This window comes from Zingiber officinale, chromosome 9A, assembly GCF_018446385.1.
Source record: "Zingiber officinale cultivar Zhangliang chromosome 9A, Zo_v1.1, whole genome shotgun sequence".
NCBI classification, from domain to species: domain Eukaryota; kingdom Viridiplantae; phylum Streptophyta; class Magnoliopsida; order Zingiberales; family Zingiberaceae; genus Zingiber; species Zingiber officinale.
Window position 1 is genome coordinate 96,189,083 of NC_056002.1, and position 19,376 is coordinate 96,208,458.

Below are 19,376 nucleotides of genomic sequence, written 5' to 3' on the forward strand. Positions count from 1 at the left end.
AACTTCTGAAATATATTATATATATATATCTATTTTTCTATGCACATAGTCATACCTAATAATAAGGCATATGTAATTAATATATGCAGATTATGTAGTAAACAAACCTATCAGTGTGTCTGTCAGCCTGCCCAGGCAACATGGAAGATAATATACGTACATCATGATTTTACTTTTAGTTATTTCTCATGATTACCCTCAAGTTGTGTTAGTTCAAGTTTCAATTGTTTCTCCATTCTTTAATAAATATGTTTGCTTATAGTTTGACTATGTTAATAACTAAGGGCATCTTCAATGATTCAAGTTCTGAATAATTTTTTTTTAAGATTTCAACATGTCACATCAATATTATAAAAATTCATTGAAATATTCCTAATAGTTAAAGCTCTATAATTCTCTCCATATGTAATTGCATGGCTCCATACATATTACATCAATTTCAATATAAATCTACTATTCTCTCCAAATAAAAAAACCTTCATATAATTTTTTTTATTTAATATCTCTATATAATTTTCATTTAATATTTTAATTAATTATGATCTTTAATTTAATTTATTTATAATTAACAATTAATAAATTAATTAATTTATAATTTGTAATTTAATATAATTTATTATTTTTATTTAATATTTAATTAACTTATAAATCTAATTTAATTATAGTCATTTGTATATTTTTTAACTTATCTCAAATATATTTATTTTTAAAAGAAAAAAATATTATTTTAATTATTACTAATTATTTATAAAATGAAATATTATAATTAATTGTTTCATTAAATATTTTTTTTAATTATTTAGAAAGTGTCAATCATACACATTAATTATTAGCTCCGCCTTCAAGAGAAAAAAAATAGATTTAAAAATTCAAACTTGCTCATGAATTAAAAACCCCAAAGCTCACCTAATATAATTATAAAAACTTTTTTGGAGAGATTTTTTAATTTTAAAAATCTTTAACAAAGCTGGTATTGAAAATACTCTAACCATGTTTAATTTTGATGAAAGAGTCACAAAAGCAAAGACAACGTTAGTGTACGCTAGGATGACTACCTTAATAAAAAGCATGTAGCCGATCGACTTTGTCTTTCCTAATGTTGTATCGACTTTATTTTATATTTTAATTGATATCATTTATTTTGATTGTTATTTGTTTTATTTTTTTTCTATAATCAATGGATAGGGATTCTCTCGTCTAGAGTTTTTAAATCAATTTTAGACTCTATCTATTCATTAATGGGATAGATTGTACCTTATCTGTTAAACAGATGGGTCTAACTCACCTTACCAATAAATTTACAGGACCTTTTCTAGTTCAGAAGATTTTGAACTAGAGAATCTGATCTCGTAGTCAATCCTTAAACAAAATCTTTGATAACATTATCATAGGAAGATAATGAATCCAAACTTATTCTGAATTACGTCTTCGATACTGATAACTCATATTTCGATGTATTATTTTGATTCTTATATTAAATAATTTTATCCTCTCGTATACATAAATCCTACTTCATATCATGTTTCGAGTTAGAAATTATTTAGTGCATTGATGTAATTTCCCTCGCTATATTTTATAAAATTATATTTAAGAATTTGCATCTCATTTCGTACGAAGACGATCTGAGTGGTTGATGAAAATCTAAAGCATCTTGATCATCCATCCCGATCTAGGGTGATCTATAACGCTAATGGAAATCTGGATGCATTCTGATCATCCACCTCGATTTGGAGCGATCTAAGTCCTTGATGGAGATATGGAGCGATCTAATCCCTTAATAGAGATCTGGACTCTTTATTCAGATTTGGAATATTTGGGCCGTAGATGAAAATCAAGTAATCTAAGAGTTGAGAGGTCATCCAAGCAAAAAAATCTCATCCATTGAGATCCAATTTATCCAAGAAGAGCTCAAATGGGATCTTGATGCTACGTTTACTCTAGGGTGTGGATGAGGAAAAAAAAAGGAATCAACGATAGAAAGTTATCATTGGAGGAAGAGAAAAGAAAGGGTGAAGAAATCTTTTCCTTTGCAAACTTATTTACCTTGATAGAGGAAGGAGAAAACTTGTGATGTAATTTTGTAAATAAAAAAGGATGCATGCGTCATTTTTTTAGTACATAGTGTAATTTTGTGAGTTAAAAAGGCTACATGCGTCATTTTTTTTTGTATATGGTGTAATTTTGTGAATGCAAAAGGGGTACATGCGTTATTTTTTTTTTCCATCTGCTGTTTTCCGTCCGATTTTGAGGTGATCGATTTTGGCTCCAAAATTATCCGCTGATGGATTGCGTTACTTTTCCTTCGTAAAATTTTAATAAAGTAAACGACGAAAATTTTTTCACCGTGGAAACTTTTCCTTAATTTTGCTTTCCACTCTCCCAAGTAAACAGAGCCAGAGTTAAGCCAATCTCAATTTTACTTCCTAATGGATCCTCTTCATCCTTAACGAATCGAATCAAAATCCGGATCCTCAACCCAAAATCCGGATCCAAATCAAAACAAGCCATTCCATAATGGATCCAGATTTAGCATCCACTCCACTCAACCCAAAACCCAAACCTATTAAACCTATTAAGAAAGCTACAACAACCGGATCGCGAGGGGATCTGGTCAAGCCTTCAGTCCAACGCCCATCTCTACGCCGCCATCGTCTCCATCTCGCAACGGCCGGCGGTCCACCTCCACTCCACCACAGCCGGCCGACCAGCTCCCTCACCCTCATCCCCTTATCCCTCACGCATACGGACGCCCGAAGGCAAGCTTCTCATCCTGACGCACAGAACACCCCGACGAAGCCGCCGTACTTCCGTCTCCTCCATCCGCCAGCCGGAGTTCTCCCTCTCCTCTCCACCTCTTCTTTTCGGGTTATCAGGGAAGAGAGCCAAGGGTCTCCTCTTCGGGTTAGAAAAGGAGCTTCTTCCATTCTTCGGCCATCCTCCTCTTCCGGTTACAAGAGGAGAGTCCACCCCTTTGCTTCCGGCAGCCCGGTCTTCCACATCCACTCCTCCACACTTCAGGCAGATTTGTCTTCGGTAGCTGCCTCCACCGGGCAGCAGCTCCTTTTGATGTGTTGGTTGGAATTCTTATGTTTTGGGTTCTCTTCATGTGTTGTTTGTCTTTGTTGATTTATGAATTGTAATGGAATTAGCCCCTCATATTTCAAATCACATGCACTTAGGCTGTCTTGCTTCATGCTCATTACATGTTCGATGAAATTCCCCAACCATTTATGTCATTGTTGCCTTTGAGTTCGTTAAATTCATGCAATGCTTAATTAGTTGAATGTTTACGTTTTCTCATAGTTATGCCTTTCATTTTAATGCAATTAGGTAGATGAGATTAGGTTTCATTAATGCTCCATTTCATTAAATGCTTACTTTATGTTGTCGTTCATTTTCTTGCAATCGTAGTTTAGGTTAGATTAGATTTCCTTTAATTGCATTGTCTTTCATTTATTATGGTTAGATTTATTACTTTCATTGCTATTTCATTTCGTAGTCTTAGTGCTCTGACCCAAACCCCCATTTTCATATAAAAAAACCCTAAGCAATAATATTGGATCCTAAGCTTATCACTTTACCGTTACATTCCTTGTGAGAGACGACTTGAGTCATCTCTATTCTATATTAGCGTAGAAGGGATTCAATACTTAATTATGTTTGATACTTGCGGTACGACACACGAGCTTATCAAATGCTCTGGTGACATAGCTAATCCTGCATAGCAATCTGTTGGACATGTGGTATGCTAGTAAATTGTATACATGGATTAAGAAGTAGAAGGTGTTACATGAATTCAAGTTCTTATTGTCAGTGCCCAAATTTATTAGCTCAAATGAAACCATTTTTATCTCTATTAACCCCTTATTCAAAACTGTTTCAGATTTTATGTTTTCTATTTAGATTGAGCTTACCCCCTATAGTTGGGGTATTACAGCTTCTTGTTCTTCTATGTAGATTGAGCTAACTGCCTGAGAAGAGGTTGCACTTGAACTTCGTGCAAGCCATGTTATACCAAATTTCCATTGTATATGATTGTTGTTTGCTTGGAGAAACATGCTAATACCATCTTATTATTGTTATGGAGTCCCTGTTGATCTGAGTCATGGCTTTAGCGTGGACTTTGTCCGGAAAATTACTAACTTTGACCAAATGCAAGGTGCTATGAAGACTTTTGCAGTGGATGTAACGACTGTTTGTGGGTAAGTTTCATCTTTAGTGAATGTTATGAGTTATTCTATTGTATCTCATGTTATCGGTGTTGTAACTTAGTGCCTCAATAATGTGCAAAATGTCGTCCATGAATTACCTGCACAACTTTTTATTTATCTAAAAGTGTTAGGTAAGATATAATTCTCTGATGTTATTTCTGCCTGCAAAGGTGTTTTCAACCTTTTTCACCCTTTTTCTGGATTAGAACATGTATTTTGAGTTTGAATAAATCACAACCTTATTAAGAGTCAGTTAACTGAAAATTATCTATTTCCTTTTATGAAGATACATATATCATCACCTTTTGGGCCATGAAGTTGAACAATCAAAAGTTTGAAATACTCTACCTCGCAGTTTTGGTGCTCCTAGGCTTCCTGAACTAAATACACCCCAGGTTTCAACTACCATTTTCTTAATATATTAATCCAAATGATTTCAATTTTTATAATGTGTATTTGCACTTGTTTGTTGGCATTTGCACTTATTGTGATTGGATAATGTTGGTTCAAGTTGTACTTTGTGCTCTTGTTTGCTTTTCACATATGTATGACAAAAAGTGATAGTGATGGTGGATAAAGATATTTTGAATGAAGGAAATGGACAAGGAAATCGTGGCCTGTAGTATATATGTTCTTTTGTGCTCTATACCGTGTGCCAAATTCTCATTCTGTTCTGCTCATTTAGAAAATCTTTCTGCTGGCCTTGATGTTGAAATGGAAGCAAAAGTCAAAGCTAGTGACGAATGCTATGCCTTTTAGTAATTTCTTTCCCATAACATCTTTGTCAAAGGGATATCTTTGGTATGGAGATGAAATTGATGAGCAAGGGGAGGTGCATATGATCTTTATCCAGAGGATGAATTGATGCTAGAGAACTCAACACTGGCTGGTGAAAAGTCGATGAGGTTTCAACTGAAGAAAAAAAATGCAAATTTGATGGTAGAATTTTGAATAATTGTCAGCTGTCTCTTTTTTTCTTCTTTCTCCTCCACTTAACCAGTGCTGAACAATACTACTTCATAACGACAAACATTATGTTAGTTGGCACTGATACCTTATATATATATATCTCATTCTGGCTAGCAACCGAGATACCAGCAAGGAATTTTTCTTTTAAACCTTATACTGATAGAGGGGTTGATTGATACACACCATGAGTTCTAAAATGAACTGCATGGTTGCTGATTTTAGAGGTTAAATGTTAGTTAGTAGTAGATTAGTTTTGAACATAGGAGGACACTGATTTTTTGTAAATGCTCCAATTTTTTTTACGCCACTATTCATGCGAATAGTGACTTGGATAAAAGAAAAATGAAATTATTTTAAGTTATCTCGCATCGTGAAATTAATGTCAAGGAATTAAATATTTTATAAGATAAATCATCGAATCAATAAATACCAAGTCTAGGGATGAAATAGTCAAAACTCAAAATAAATGCTACAACCCATAAAAATAGTATTTTCTATCAATCCAAACAATTAAAAGTATCTTCCTGCAACAAGAATAGTTTCATTATTATTATTATTATTACTCTTAATCCTCCCTTATCACCTCCATATAAATCATGCGGAAACGTAACGGTCATTGGGTCGAGTGCCTTTTGTTGTAATGCAGTCTGCTCATGAATCCTGCCCCTCAGCCTTTGACTCATGCTCACCTGCACATAATAACCATAGTGAGTCTAATGACTCAACAAGTACAAAATTTGTAATTAGCTAGAACTAAATATGCAAACATATGTAGTTTTAATCCGAGTGCACTTGATTAAATGTTCTTAAGCAAAGAGAAATATGAATGGACTTGCTCAAATGAATCTCTTTTTTTTTCCTTAGGAAGTTACCTACCCAACTGTGGCTACTCAACCTTAAGTCGCTTGATCAAGCTCCGTCTAACCATAGTACTAGGTTGGTATGGCATCCTAGTCCTTATCTGGAATCCATACTCGTCAAGTGTAGGGCACCTCGGTACTTTTCCGAAGTCCACTACGCATCAATTTGATATGGCCAAACGAGACCTCTCTCGGCCCCATATCCGTCAAAGAGCAACCACAGTCAAGTCACCTCATTCAAAATTCCTCGCCTCAAATCTCAAAACTCTTTTCTTGCCTCAAACTAAATTTTTGAAATAAGTACTGTAACATCATAAAATATGCTTAAAATCAAAATAATCATTTCGAGTCAATTGGCTGCCCCTACGAACCCAAAAAACTCGACTTGCTCAATTTTGCCCTGACAAGACGCTGTTTGAGCGGTTTCACCATAAAAATTCATAACTTATTAATTTCTAAATCAAATCTCTCCCCGTTTGAACCCACACGATCCTAACTCGAAGGGCTATCACCTGGACTTGATCCTAACCGTGTAGACCCAAGAAATAGCATGTATGACTCAAACAAACTCACTGGTCGTGCACAGGCAACAAAATAGCGCATGTTCTGACCATAAAATTCATAACTAATTCATTTCTAATCCAAATCGCTCCCCGTTTGAACCCACACGATCCTAACTTGAAGGGCTATCACTTGGACTTGATCCTAACCGTGCAGACCTAAGAAACAGCATGTATGACTCAAACAAACTCACTGGTCGTGCACAGGCAGCAAATCAGCGCATGTTCTGACTATAAAATTCATAACTAATTCATTTCTAATCCAAATCGCTCCCGGTTTGAACCCACACGACCCTAGACAGCCAAATCGCTCCCGGGGGCGGGGGCAGCCAAAGGTTCTAGGGTTGGCTCCTTCTCTCTTTTTTTTTTCTTTCCAATGGAATGATTTGGTGTACACCTTTATATGGCCAATCAATTAGATGTATATAAGAGGTGACTAAGTGGTTTTAGGGGTTGTTGTTGCTATTTTTTTTTTTTTTTTAAATAAAGTTGCTATACGATAATTATAAGAGTGCTAATCAAAAAGCCTAGCCATTAACCCCCTTCTAAGCACTAATTTGTGAAATTAACTCTAAAATCTCTTAAATTTACCCCCACTACTTTTAAAATTCCCCAAGGCAAGAAAAGCAAGCTCAAGAATACATTTTATAAAATAGCTTTTACCTCGGTGTTCCCGTCCTCTTCTTTCGAGTCTTGTATCATCAAAACTAAAATTCTAAAAAACTCGTCATTAAACAATTTAAATAATTCAAATAATATGATAATGGAATAAAATTTGTAATACTACTACTAACAATAATACTAGAGCATCCGATTTAGTAGTGAAATTTTTGAACGCTACATTTTTCTTTTGCATTGGTGCCAGTTATTAGATTTGGTTTCTTCATTTTTCATTGCGATCTGTGCTGAGATGCTTTTGTATTTTCCGTCAATTTTGTTCAATCACTTTCTTTCTCAGACAGGTTTTTGCTGTTAAGAGTGTCCTGAAACCAATAAGTTTGATACAGGGCCCACCTGGTACAGGAAAGACGGTCACATCTGCTGCAATTGTATATCACATGTCTAAACAAGGACAAGGATAAGGACAGGTACGAGAGTATGTTTAATAGCATATTGTATGTGCATTGTGCAAATCTATAGTTCATTTGTTTCAGGTCTTAGTATGTGTTCCAAGCAATGTTGCTGTTGACTAACTGGTGGATAAGTTCCACAGGTTTGAAGGTAAGAAAATCTATTTTTCATGAACCTATTTTGAACAGATTAGTCTTTGATTTTCTTTACATGTTTTAACAAGTATATTATTGTAAATTATTGGTCTACTATGTACCTATCTACCTTACAATCCTTAGTATTGGTTCCTTGCCACTAGGTTGCATGGGTTATATTAAAGGTATCCGGCTTAACGGAAAGATTAATATGTGTGATTCTGTTATATGACATCATTTTCTTAATTTTTTTTGGGTTTTTCTGGATTTGGACTATATAGTAGATATGTTATAGGGTTATGAAGATGGATGTATTTTAATTAGGATATTATTGTGATATTTCTGTGCAATATACTATATGGAACAATATGGGTGGGATTTATACAATTGTGTTTTCTTTGGGGATTTAGTTTTGCAGAATATCTTATAAACTCTCCATAAGAAATCACAATCTGACCCTTTTGCATATCTAGCATTATGAAAGAAAATATGTGAAGTATTCTAAATCATAATTGCATGATGCACCATGAATTGATCTTATACTTCTCTTTAACTTGTGTCTTACGTATATTTCATGGGCATATGTTGCCATTGTCATATGGCTGTTCCTTTTGCAGAGTGTTGTGTTATAGTCAATTGTTTTTGATTGATCACTTTTGGATATGACAAAATACTAGCGTGATATTAATTGAAAATTTCAGGTGTATATAAACACCAATTCCATCTTATTTGGACGTGTCACATGAGAATGGCTACTACTTGGGTAGGGAAAGATGGACATTTTCTTAAGAAACTAAACCATGGACGCCTCATTTTTTCCCTTTAGCACCATTAGACTAGTTATATACCCATGTGTTATGCATGTTCTACATGAAATGTGTTAAGGAACTTTTTTTGTTTGTTATGGGTACTATATTTATGAATCATATTATACTCCTGGAAATTCTCAGATCGTCAGACCCTGTGCTAAATCAAGACAAGCCGTTATGTCTCCTGTTGAGCATCTAACACTTCATTTCCAGGTATGTTGAAAGGGATGATTGCTTTGGGGTTTGTTCATTTTACATAAATTATTCTCTTGATTTTTTTTTTTTCAACATTTGGTGCTATGATAAATCATAGACAACGAAAAATCCTTTCCTGGTCAATGGAAAATATGACCAATTAAGGGAAAATGACTCCCTCTCAAAAACAAATAGAAGCCATTTTCTCCCACCTGTCAGGTCCTTCCTACATCTGTATCTGTGAGTCCCCCATCCATCTTTGTCTCTTGTCTACAAGCCTTCCACCCTCATTCTTGAGCCCTCTTCCCTCCTCAGGGAAACCTCCTCCACTCTTTGCCCTTGTTTGTGAGCCTCCTTTTGTCTTTCACCCCTTGTTGGCAAGTCATCTTTTTACCCACGCGCTTATCAGCGAACCTCTGTTCTTGGATGTGTGTCGTCTGCCTTCATCCATGAGTCCCCTCTGCCCTTGTTATTGAAGAGGGAAAAATATATCCCCCTTGACCAAACATAGAAAATAATTGTCTTTCCCTATGCAAATTTTACTAACAAATATACATAAATCATTTTATGTTAAATAAACAGACCTTTTTGTTCTTACATACATTGCTAGATTCTTCTGATCTTAACATGGGCATAATATAATGTCTTAGGTCCATCATCCTGAACCATCTGAAAAAAGTGAACTTCATAAGCTGCAGCTGTTAAAAGATGAACAAGGTATGTAGTAATTTTCTTATAATGGAGTGTCTTGTGATGGTGAATTTCTTATTTTAATATTTATTTCATCACTTTCTTTGAAATTTTCTCTTTTGAATACCTAGTGTCCAAGAAGGGCTGTGCTTTCAAACACACTCCATTTGAATGAGCTATGTTTCATCAGAAAGAAATTTGACATTCCAAATTTTAATTAAGATGAAGTCTCATTACATACCACCGAATCACTATGATATATGAATTAAGAACTCGTCCCCTTATTTTTATTTAACTTCTCATTCCAAGTTTATTCTTTTGATGTTTGAAGGGCATTATTCTGACATTTTCCCTTGATATATTAGAGTTTTTATACTCAATTTATTCTTAAATATTTCTAGTATTTAGGGTTGCTTTTCAAGAATGATTGTGATTTCTAAATATTTAAATTCTGTCTCACTGTGATCGTGTGCTATAATTTTACAAGTGAATTATTAAGCAATGATGAGAAGAAATTTTGGGCTATTGAAAGAGAGAGATTGCAAAGTGCTGATGTTATTTGTTGTACATGTCTTGGTGCTAGATATCCCTGACAAATATCATTTTGTGTCATGCCGCGGTATCAAACAATTACCGAAATCCCTCTACACTAGTTCAGTATAGGGTAACTTGGATCGTCTCTCATATGGAATGCAGCATAAATCTTAGGATCGAATTGTTATTATAAATAGTTTTGGGGTTGTGCTTTAAGAGAAACAAATGCAATTGACAGAAATGGAAATTCACGAAACTACAAGCAGGATGAAATTAATGGAGACATAATCGAACTCACTTTGATTGTAGGGGAATTCATGGAAATGTAAGCACAATAATCAAATCGAATCTAACCTACTGCATTGAATATAAAATTAAGGAAACTAAACTACAAACACAAATCAACTCATGGAAATTGAAAACAAGGAATCTAAACTAACCTAAACTACTGCATTGAAAGAAACTAACTTGAACAACAATCATTGTGACCCATGATGTGTTAACTAAGCATACAAGAGTTCAAATGGAAACAACATGAATTGCGATAGATTCAAGAGAACAAGAACTACAAATTGATCATGGAGGAAATGCTTAATCAGAGTTCATGCTCACAAATCAAGCTAGGGCATCCCTAAGCTTGTGGTAATTACTTCGAAGAGGAAGAAAGCTCGGCAGAGGGATGATCAACTCTGATGATGATGAGCGAAGATGATTTTGTAGTCGAAGAAGCTGTGGCTGAGGGATAGAAGAAGATGGCATTGCAGGATGTCCGATTGCTTTCCAGTGATGGGAAACCCCAAAGCTCCGCAAAAGACAGCTCATTGATGACTGATGTTGAATAAGATGGTCAATCTGATGGAGAGTGGAGGCAACTCTCGGGTGATCCCCCAATTACTGCTGGTGGTAGAAGATAAATATGGTCAATGGATAACTGGTTGAAGAAGGGAAAACTCTTTGCTCTCTGGCGGTGGCTCGCAGTGGAGATGGCATCGGGTTGATGAAGATGGAGTTCCGGTGGTGGATGATTGAGGATAGACGAGGAAGGACAAAGATGGAGGTAGATGGAGCTCTAGTTTATTAGCTCAATTTTGGATAATTGAGGATGTATAGGCTATTGGTTTTTTTCCTTTACTTTCTTTTGTACTTTCTCATTTCACTACCAAGATTCCTTACTTGGTGGTGCATACCCCTTTGATTCACCGAGTACACTTTGTTATTATTTTCAACTTTGATACTATCTTATTCCATGTCGTATTAGAGTCACATTATATTTCACCTATGTCTGTAATCCTACTTTTTCCTTAACATGTTTTGCTTCCTATCCTTTAACTTCTACCACTTAATTCTAGGAGTTATATATATTTTCCTTTTATTGATACTATGATTGAGGCGTATATCCAACGCTACTAATTTATGTTGGTAGTTAAACTATCTCCAGGGATGACCTTATAATTTTTACTAATCTTTCTATCTCTCTTCCTAACCATAAGAAAGTCAATTTGCAATTTATTATTCTTACTTTTGAATATGACCAAGTGTTCTTTTTTCTTAAAATATGTATTAGCTAGTATAAGATCAGATGTTATCGCAAAATTCATAACACCCCTTCTTCATTTCTTGTTCCAAATCCATAACACCAATGCACTCTCATATTCCTCATTTTTCATCCCGACATGATCATTTAAATCATCTCCTATTAAAAACATTTCATTTAGCGGAATGTTTTGTAATACCTATACGGGTGATGATTATCGGGTCCCTTAAGCAAGGTGAAGGTTAGGGATGGAAAGATAAGAAGGTGAATATAGTTAGGGAAATATATTAGCAGTAGGGCAAGAGTCGGACAAGGACAAGTGTGCTTGTCTACACTCGGGTGGCCAAGTCCAATCGGGCGTAAAGGCACTAAGCCTTATAAAACGTTCAGCACACGATCGACCGAGTGAAGGCTGAACGAGCACAAGGATGCTTGTCTACGCTCGGGCAACCAATCCCGACCGAGTATAAAGGCATTAAGCCTTATAGAATTTTTAGTATATGAATGGCCGAGAAAAGGCCGAACGAGCATAAATGTGCTCGTCTACACTCGGGCGGCCAAGTCCAACCGGGCGTAAAGGCACTAAGCCTTATAAAATGTTTAGCACAGAATCGGCCGAGTGAAGGTTGAACGAGCACAAGGATACTCATATACGCTTGGGCAGCCAAGCCCGACCGAGTATAAAGACATTAAGCCTTATAAAACTCTTAGTATATGATCGGCCAAGTGAAGGCCGAACGAGCACAAGGATGCTCGTATACGCTCGGGCATCCAAGCCCGACCAAGTATAAAGGCATTAAGCCTTATATAACTTTTAATATATGAACGGTCGAGTGAAGGCCTAATGAGCACAAGGATGCTCGTATACGCTCGGGCGGCCAAGCCCAACCGGCGCGTTAAGGCACTAAGCCTTATAAAACGTTCAACACATGATCGACCGAAGGAAGGCTGAATGAGCACAAGGATGCTCATATACACTCGGGCAATCAAGCCCGACCGAGTATAAAGGCATTAAGCCTTATAGAACTCTTAGTATATGATCGGCAGAGTGAAAGCTGAACGAGCACAAGGATGCTCGTATACGGTCGGACATCCAAGTCGAGTATAAAGGCATTAAGCCTTATAGAACTTTTAGTATATGAACGGTCGAGTGAAGGCCTAACGAGCACAAGGATGCTCGTATACGCTTGAACGGCCAAGTCCGATCGAGCGTAAAGACACTAAGCCTTATAGAACTCTTAGTATATGATCGGCCGAGTGAAGGCCGAACGAGCGCAAGGATGCTTGTATACGCTCGGGCAGCAGCTAAATCCGACCGAGCATAAAGGCACTAAGCCTTATAGAACTGTTAGTATATGATCGACCGAATGAAGGCCGAACGAGCACAAGGATGCTCGTATATGCTTGGGCAGCCAAGTCCAATCGGGCGTAAAGGCACTAAGTTTTATAAAACGTTTAGCATATGGTCGGTCAAGCGAAGGCCGGACGAGCACAAGAATACTCGTATATGCTCGAGCGGCCAAGCCCGACGGAGTATAAAGGCACTAAGCCTTATAAAGTTTCTAGTAAATAACCGAGCGAAACATAGTTAGCAGAAGATACCCAAGATCGGTTTGAAGGGCCGGTCGTGATACATATAACGTTCAAATGGTAGATAACTTTATGACAGCCTGACAAGTTTGGTGAGAAAAATTCTCTCGAAGCTTCCTCAAAAGTATAAATATATTCTTTTGCATATGTCATCTAAAATGCAAGTTATAAATGAAAAAAGAGGTACATCTGGGATACAAAAAAGATTCCTCGGAGAATTATGACACAACGTCTAAGCTACACTTTCTCCATCTCCTAACAAACTCTAACAAACCGGGGACCACCTCATGATCGTGGAGGTTACATGAGGTAGTATAAAAGGGGGAAGTGATTCAGTTGAAACACTATTCCACTTCACTTCGTTACTACTGTACTTCTTCTTCCACCTAAGAGAAAAACTGACTTGAGCGTCGGAGGGCCTGGTCAGGGATTCCCACCCGGTCTTAGGTCATCGACATTTTGTTGGTTCGTCTCGTTATGTGCAGGGTCTTGGACGAACTCCTCCAGGTCTCCAGAAGCTCATCTTTATCGGACAAGCGTTCGTCAGACAGGATCATAACTCATCTAGGTCGCCCAAAGTCTTAATTTGGTATCTTTATCTAATCCTACTTGAGATGCATATACACTAATTACATCCATAATTTCTTTCACTATTACTATCTTGAGAATTATAATTCTATCTTTTTTCTAACTACTACAACAACTTTATGCTTTAACGAACTATCTATAAAAATATTCACTCCATTTCTTATTTTACTCTTTTCTTTGTACCATAACTTAAAATCCGAGTTCTCTATCATCTTTGCTTTCTCGCCTATCCATTTTGTCTTTTGTACACACAAAATATTAATTCTTTTTTTAATCATCACATCTACTGCCTCCATTGCTTTAATAGTGAGGGTTTCTATGTTGTTTGATTCAAATCTTAGGCTATTAATCTTTTTATAATTTTTGTTCTTATCCAATCTATGGTGCGAGAACTATTGCATATTTAACACTACACCCAAGTTCTTATGGAGATGTAGCGGTCCTTGTCGATACATTGCAGTCGGATCCTGCAACGCGAACTCTTGCATATTTAGTACTACATTCGAGGTCTAGAGATGTAGTGGTCCTTGCCGATATGTTACAGTCGGACCCTGCAATGTGAACTATTACATATTTAATATTAGAATTCTAGATATTTAGTGGTTCTTGCCGAGATGTTAGAGTCGGATCCTACAACGTATTCATTTAGGATAACAACCTAGCATTAATACAATAGGTTAATGGATCTATTCATTGAACATTTGACATAGTTTAACGTTGACTGGCAACCTAATACAACCCTCTTCCTTTATTTCGGCTTGGGATCTGTCATGACTGGTCGTGGAATTACAAATTAACATCAAACACTAACAAAAACAAAAAAGACTTTCTCGATCAATGGTTGAAAATTAATATTTTTTCATGCCTGATGTCTTTTGAAGTTTTTCTTATGATTTTGTTTGTATTAAATGCACCCTTCCCTCTCTGAATTCCCTTCTAATAGCTTCTATGAAGGCACACTTCCAAATGGAGTGACAATCAATGAGAGGCAATCGTCTGGCATCTATTTTCCTTGGCTGGTTCCCAACTGTCCTATGTTCTTCTATTGCAGGTATCATACATATGCAACTAGCTATTTTGATTCATCCATTTACGTAAAAATTATATATGTATGTATATATGTGTATACTAGTCAATTGAATAACCTATTTTTCTAGTTTGGAAACTTAATCGATTGTCTGTTATCTTTATTTGTGTTCTAAGATGTTTATTTAGATGGGACAAGAAGAAATTAGTGCAAGTGGCACATCTTATCTCAATATAACTGAGGCTGCAAATGTGGAAAAAATTGTTACTACGTTCCTAAGAAGTGGTGTCATACCTAGTCAGGTACTCCTATTCATAACTTGGAGTTATCTGCTGACTTTTGGCTGAATAATGCAGATAGGAGTTATCACTCCATATGAAGGGCAACGGGCATATATTGTGAATTACATGTCAAAGGAATGGTGCACTTAGACAACAGCTTTACAAGGAAATTGAGGTTGGTGCCAATCGCAGTTAATCGAATAGGCTGTTTGTTTTGTTTCATTGATCTTTAGTAACAAATTTAAGTCTTGCAGGCTACAAGTGTCGACTCCTTCCAAGGCAGAGAGATTGATTACATTATTCTATCTTGCGTGAGAAGCAATGAGCATCAGGTATGTTTTTTCTGCTTTAGAATAATGGACTCGCTCTTAGTACTATAGCATGCTTTCTTGAGGCAATTGATAAATTCCCCTCAGATTATGTAGTATAAAAGGAATTAAACTATATTAGACCTCTTTTAAGAGAGGGTACTAGATTCCCTCAAATGGTAACCTCACTATTGTTATGGATAAGGGTGATAATTTCCATCATTGTTATGTTGTCTTTCTTGACAATATCAATTGTAAATGATCCTCTTTTACTTCAAGGAAGCATAGTCCATACTAGTGTTTTAGGTAACGGATACGAGAACGTTGGTTATTGGGCTAGATCGTCATCTACGTTTCACGATTTATCTTAGTGATTAGTGAAAATTTTTTGTGAGACTAGACCAATCACTCCCAGGATTAATCGGCATCAATTAAATACTTAATATCAACTAAAAAAAATATAGTTCATACTATGCCTCAATCATCAACCATATAGGTGGATAACCATCATAGATGTAGTTTTTTTTTAAGCGCTTGGCATTTTAAGGCATCAAGGTCCTATACTGCATGAGGTCCTATTGTCTTATCAAGAGCCAACATTTTACATTTAGGAGGTGTTTGGTTCGTTGATAACCTTAGTCATCTATCCAAGGATATATTATTTATCCCTGTTTGGTTTAGGTAATGAGCGATTCTTGAGTAATGAAGGATGCCCGTGACATTAGCAAACGTCAGCAAAATAGCTTATAAACCTAGAATGTGATTACCTCGGAAGAGCGATATTTTTCTTGATTTCGAGGTTTACTAGAATCTAGTCGTGGTCGGTCATTGAGCGCGAGCAGCAAGCAGTGAGGGCAGTGCTGGCTTGACGTCGCTATCGTTCCTTCGTGTTGAAGGCTCGTTGGGGGTTGGTCGTCGAAAGCGAGTAGTGAGGGAGGTGTCGGCTCAGCATCGTCGTCATTGCTTCATGTGGAAGGCTCGCTAAGGGCCGATCGTCGAGCACGAGTAGCAAGGGTGATGCCGATTAGGTGTCGTCGCCGTTCCTTCGTATGAAAGGCTCGTTGGGGCAGAGGTGACATGTGACAACGGTGGTGGGAGCACGATCTGAGGGACAGGGATGTTGTTTTTTTTTTAACTTAGGTTTTTATTAAAACTTTAATTAATTGAATCAATCAACTCCTAGATGTTGGTGCAATTTTCCTAGGTAAAGGTTGACTAAGCCTGAGTTGGCTCAAGATTGAGTTGTGATGTTTGAATTTTGATGTTTGACAATATATGGTGATTGCAGGTACAATTGTCCGATTGGAGATATTGTTGGTGTAATTCCACTCTGGTCAAGGCCTGATCAGTTTGATGTGAAGAAGAGTCAAGTAGGTCAAGGTTGGCCAGATATTTGATTGTGAAGTCCTAACTGGAGGTTAGGTAAGGGCAAGTTCAACGGGAAGGTTGATAGAAGATGAAAATCCAAGTAAGTCAGTGTTGACCGGACACTTGGTGTGAAAGCCCCAGTGAGTGAAGTCGGACAGTTGGAAAGTCCTGGTGAGTGAAGCCAGACAGATAAAAGTCTTGGTGAGTGAAGCCAGGTGATGAAAAGTCCCGGTGAGTGAAGCCAGACATGTGAAAATCAGGTGGGGCAAGGTTGACGGAACACTTGGTGTTTGGAAGTCCAAGTGGGTCATGGAGGATCGGACACTTGACACAAGGAGAAAAGTCCAAGTGGATAAAAGGATTGACCGGACACTTGATGACGAAGTCATAGCAGGTCAAGGTTGACCAGATGCTAGGCATGAGGAAGTCTTAACAGATTACGGTTAATCGAATGTTGGGTAAGGGAACCCTAGATTTGAGTTGAGCAAGTTTAGGGTTGGTCAATCGATCAAGTGATCGATTGAACCAAACCCCAATCGATCAGCCGATTGATTGGGTGAGTACTACGAGCAAAGACAATCCAATTGATCGACCGATCAATTGAGAACTGCACCAATCGATCGATTGATCGATTGGGCAGCGCTTTTTGACACAAGGAGCTTAATCGATTGGGTGATCGATTGAAAGGATTCTCATGAACACAGTGTGCTCCCCAATCGATTAGTTGGGACACGCCGATCAACAAGTTGATCGATTGGGCTCAGTTTTCTCGCGATGACGCGAGGAGGTCGGAATCAATTGATCAATCAATTTCGGGGTTTTCTATGAGAGCACAGAATGCTTCTGGATTGATCAGCCGATCGATCCAGCTGCTCCCAATCGATTGGCTGATCGCTTGGGAGATGATCGTTGCGCAGGATGCGAGGTTTGGACAGCTGGAATCGCTGGGATCTGACGTGACAATTGATTGAGAGCTCTAAAAGCACAAATATCAAGCCTTCTACGAGTTCAAATGTTAAAATTCTTCATTCCATCTTCTCCGCCAATTCTTGGAAGCTTAGGGCTGAAGTGTTGTTGCACTTCCAAACTTATAAGAGGCATTCACAAGCAATATGAGATCAAAGAAAGAGAGGTTTTTTTTTTTGTATTTGTGTGCATTTACTTCTTGTTTTGAATTATATGCTTGTGTGAGTATTGTACGAGGTTTTTGTACCTCCAGTTGTTTCCGAGAAGGAGCATTTCATAGTGGAGAGTGAGCTCGGTGTGTATTATTGGATTAGTCATCTCTTCTTGAGGTGGATACCAAGAAAATCTACTGTATTAGCATTGAGGGTTTTGCCGCTTTAATTTTCTCTACTGCAACAACATCTATGAAGCGAGCAAGCGAGCTAGACAAGTTATTCACCCCCTCTAGTTTCGAAGTGTCCCAACAAGTGATATCAGAGCGAGACCACTCTTTATCGGACTCATCGCCGGAAGGGCAACGAGTTAGAGGAAGAAGTTGAAGCCTAATTTCAAAGTTAAAACTTCATTAAAAGAGTTTAACTTCAAATGGATTTCCGAGATGGACTCGGATTTGATGCATGAGCACCTCCATCGTACGGATTTGAGAGTTTTGATCTTTGGAAATGAAGGATAGAAAATTTTCTTATGATGGAGATAAAGCAATGGTTTGCTCTAATAGAAGTCTTTGAAGCTCCAAATGATTGTAACGACAAAATCATCAAGAAAAGCAATTGGAGCAAGAAGCAATTTCAAAGATGTGAGACAAATGACAAGGTGACTAAATTATTGGTCTATTAATTGCCAAGTCATATCTTGAGCAAAATAGGAGAATTTGAAGATGCCAAGGAGCTTTGGAGTAAATTGACAAGAATCTATGAAGAACCCTCCTCTACACCATATCAAGAAGAATCCAAGGAGGGAAACTCACGGGATCATAAAGAAGAAAACAAAGGAGATCCATCCTCAATGGAGTGCAACAATAAAGACAAAGAGGGAGCATACTCTTTGTTTCATGTACATGAGGATTTGGAGGTTGAGAGATGCACAACATTTAAGGGTGAAGAGGAGGAAGCATCCAGTTCAAGGATTGAGGGGGAGTGTGGATCATCAATGCTGGATCAAGAAGAAGCATTTTCATCTAGATCAAATAGAGAAGAAAATGTCCACCCTACAAGCAATGAAGGTATAAAAATTTCAAGTTGTAATAATAAAGATCATATTATTTGCTTTGAGTGTAGAGAGAAAAGGCATTATAATCGGAAATACTCTAATATGCCCAAGAAGAAAGGACAAGTGACATCCAAGGATAAGGAGAAATCTAAGGAAGTCAGTCCCGGAGTACGCAAAGGCAAGAAATACATTGTGTGTTTCTTGTCTAACCAAAAAAGGACATTATTAGAGTCAATGTCCTAAGAGGAAAGATTCGGTTAAGAATAAAGGAGGGAGATTGATTCAAGGGGAGCTCCTAAGAGCAAACCAAAGGTATCATTTATTGACCCAATTCCTTTGAGTCATGATAAAAAAACATGCTAGGTCTAATTTATATCATTTTAATACAATTTATCATAAAAATAGAAAGCATGATAGCATTAAAGAAAAATATGTTTTATATCATGTTAGAACTACCATACCTAAGTCTAGG

General features: G+C 37.1%; 1 long non-coding RNA gene across 1 annotated transcript in view; it reads left to right on the forward strand.

The window, feature by feature from the left end:
• Positions 1–2,582: 2,582 nt before the first annotated feature.
• The window catches only part of LOC122019759, a 30,209-nt gene continuing 13,415 nt past the window's right edge, over positions 2,583–19,376 (forward strand). Inside the window, exons 1-8 of the long non-coding RNA XR_006122024.1 lie at positions 2,583–4,202; positions 4,498–4,606; positions 7,608–7,688; positions 7,755–7,821; positions 8,756–8,827; positions 9,460–9,526; positions 14,689–15,228; positions 15,308–15,385. This is a non-coding gene — a long non-coding RNA (uncharacterized LOC122019759). The remainder of the gene's footprint in view (positions 4,203–4,497; positions 4,607–7,607; positions 7,689–7,754; positions 7,822–8,755; positions 8,828–9,459; positions 9,527–14,688; positions 15,229–15,307; positions 15,386–19,376) is intronic.